Source organism: Glycine max, chromosome 6 (assembly GCF_000004515.6).
Source record: "Glycine max cultivar Williams 82 chromosome 6, Glycine_max_v4.0, whole genome shotgun sequence".
Classification (NCBI taxonomy): domain Eukaryota; kingdom Viridiplantae; phylum Streptophyta; class Magnoliopsida; order Fabales; family Fabaceae; genus Glycine; species Glycine max.
In genome coordinates this window covers 35401936-35405481 of record NC_038242.2, presented here as the reverse complement: position 1 = coordinate 35405481, position 3546 = coordinate 35401936, and positions in this window count along the sequence as shown.

The window sequence follows — 3546 nt, the reverse complement described above, 5'->3', positions numbered from 1 at the left end:
CAACCATCAGGTATAACATGAAAATAAAATCAAAGGACTGAAGCACATCTAGCAAAAGCATAGTTTCACCATATTTTTCAAATGACGTATCTTTCCTGACTTCTTCAAGTACCTCAATAATGGAACCATATATAGTCATCAAACTAGTGAAAGTCCTAAAGTGGGAACCCCAATGAGTGTCACCCACTTTAGTAATAGATGATTCTTGATTTAATCCACTACCAGTCTCTATCTGACTCTCTTCAAATTGAGATACTTGTTTGTCCCGAAGCAATTCTTGTCTCTATCCTTTTGAATCGTAGGAGCAGTCATAAAGTTATTGCCCGAAGCACAACCTATTACATTAGCTATCTCTGGGTTATATATTTATTTCATTAAAATTTTATTTTAATACTATATGTTTATTATTTTAATATCATAACTTAGTGTTGATTTATAACTACAAACATGTAGCCTTTGTAAAAAAAACAAACTAAGAACATGTAATTATAAAAAAAAACGTTATTTTTAACATTATATTATTTAACATTAGTAAATATTTAATATTTAAACAAAAATAATAAGTATAAAAAATTATCTTAAAAATTAAAACTAATGATTTTTGTTATAATTACATGTTCTTTAGGTTATTTTTTTATTTATCAATTAGCATAATAGTTAATTTTACTAAATATCTTTAATTTAATAAATTAACTTAAAAAGTTTTAAGTTAAAATTATAATTTCAAAAATTCTGGTGTGGCTATAGCCACACTCTGCCTCAACATACGTCCGCCCCTGCTTAGACCCAATAAATAACTATTATAAAATTAAAGTTAAAATATGCTTGTAATTTTTAATAAATATTCGAATTTTGTGTTTAAGCTTTTCTTCGATCTTGTTCCTTGATAAAACTAAAAAAAAATTGATCCTTGACACTCTTTTTAATTCCTGATAAAATAACGAATTTTGTGTTTGTTCTCTAATAAGTTTTTCATTTGTTAAAAATTATAGATAATAAAAACAGAATTTATTGATTTATCAGAGATTAAAAAAATGGTCAAAGATTAAAAATAAAATTATTGTTTTATTAGGAACTAGTTTCGGGCTCATGCATACGCACAAGCCATGGTTTTTTTTTCTTATTTGGTTGTTTAAATTTTTAAAAAATAGTTGGAACACATAAAAGCAAAAACAAATAAAAGAATAAAATTGGAAAATGATAGAAAAGGAAAGAAACTCCGGAGAGAAAGTTGAGAGAAAGAATTTGAAAACTAAATGAATTAGCCTAGTCATCTAAGTGTAGCTATAAAAATATAGGAATGTATGGAATATTGTTGCAACTGAATTAGTTAAGTTGTAACCAAATTATTGAGCCGAATTATTAGTGATAATATGATATTATTATAATACTGAATCATCTAGCTAACTGCATCAACCTAACCATATTCAACATCAATATAAAGGGGTGTTTTCCCATCTTGATCCTGCTTGTCTAATAACTAATGCAATTCAATTTCATCGGTTTCCAAAATGGTATCTTTCATCACAGCCAACTTCCCTGCTCTTGCTGCAGCATGCAAAGGTGTATCATCCCTTTTTTCTGTCAATTGTTTTGTCATTTTTTTTCCTTGGGGTGTTTCCTGCCTACATCCTTGGTGTTGTCATATTTGGCTTCTTTACCTACCCATCAAATTCTACTCTTTTATGCTCTAATCTATCAAAACCTTCCTTTCTTCCTTCCTCAAAAATCCCATATCAACTCTAGTGTATTTCATTCCACAACATCTCAACGGAGAGGATCATCCCAATCATTGTGAAATGTAATTTTTATTAATTTCTTAACTCTTTTATCTTTAAAAAAAAATTTAGATTTTTGTTCTTCCTGTGTCTGTCAACAAAAAGAAAAATTGGGTTAAAAACTTTGTACCTAGAAGTGTTTTTTTATTGCATTATCATTGTCTATAAAGAGAAAGAGAGTCTAAAGAAGCAAAACAACCCCATACCTCAAGCACCAAAGTTTGAAAAAGACAAAAAAAAGGTAATTATTGTTGGGTTGAAGTATTCCTTGAATAATTATTATGTGAAAAAAGAAAAAAAAAAGAGAAAAAGGTTGAAAATGAAATGTGGAGCACAATGTTCATAAGCTAATCATCAATTCCTATTTTATAAGATAAGTTTCTAAGATAAGGTACCTGACACACAAGAATGAACCCATCTATATCAGATTTTAGCAACCAAAAAGATCCATATTTTTCCAATCAAATCTAAGAAGCAAAACCCTATGAGAAAAAATCAAAATATGGATTGAAACAATTTTACACATGCTCGGTATATTATCTATATATAATTTAGTACACAACAACACATTGACCCAATATATATGTGTGTGTGTGTGTGTGTATATATTTCCAATATTTGACAATGGAAAGCATGAGCCTATAATGATCATAAAAGAGTAAGATTTTCCAAAATTTAATTATTTTGTTTAGAAAAAGGACTACTGAAAAATAAAGGTATAACATACCAGACAAAAGATGGATAAGAACACTGACAATTTTGTCTACCGAACTGAAAAATAAGCTACAACGCCAAACAATCAAAGCCCACGCTAATGAACCATTCTTCTACCAGGACATCAAATTATCAAGGATAACATGCTTACCTCAGCCGCAAACTAGGAAAAGCTTTTCATTGCTTGGGTAAAAAAGGAGGTAAACTAAGAAGATTGTATTGGCATAATAGCAAAAGTCATGAAAATGCATGAACAAATCACTTTACCACCTAGTTTTCATTACATAGGTTTCTACTACAGCAACACATGCAATTAATACCTATATCCTTATGATAATGAGAACATTGAGACATTATTCCAATGACTTTAATTAGTCAAGGAATTGAAGCATTGCGTAAATTCACAAAACATAGAATAGTTTCATGAGGAGTGTTGGCAATTCACTTTCTAATATACTCTTTAACAAAGTTAAAATTGATTAGAAAACACAAATCATGAGTGAGAGTAGCGAGAGCCATACAAAATTTATGATTTCTAATAAATTCCAACCAATAATGAGTGTATTTAAAAGAGTATGTTAAAGAATTCATTGCTACTTGCTAGCATTTCTCTAGTTTCATGGTTGCACAAAAAACTTGAAATACAAAATTTGAGATATCATCATTTACCAGGAGATAGTAATGTCGTTTCTTGAACCTATAATATATCCAACGGAGAGGAACAAATACGATATAGAACAAACAATATACCAAGGGAACGACTTGTGGCCCTAGTAAAAGAGGGTAATAAAAAAAATGAAAACCAATAAAGAAGGCATTGAAATCTGTTTAAAAAAAGAAAAAGAAAAACCAATGCGTTGTGCCAGACAAAATCAACTTACTTGCCCGGAAGATGAAGCAAAACCAACCAAAGCCAAGAACCCCCAAAAGATGAGTCACCTGAACACTCGTAGGAAAAAAAATATGAAAGTCGAAGTGGAAGTTAGCCACATCTCATAAACTTTATATTTCTACAAATAATTTAGTACACAATGTCAACTTGTAATTAAAATGC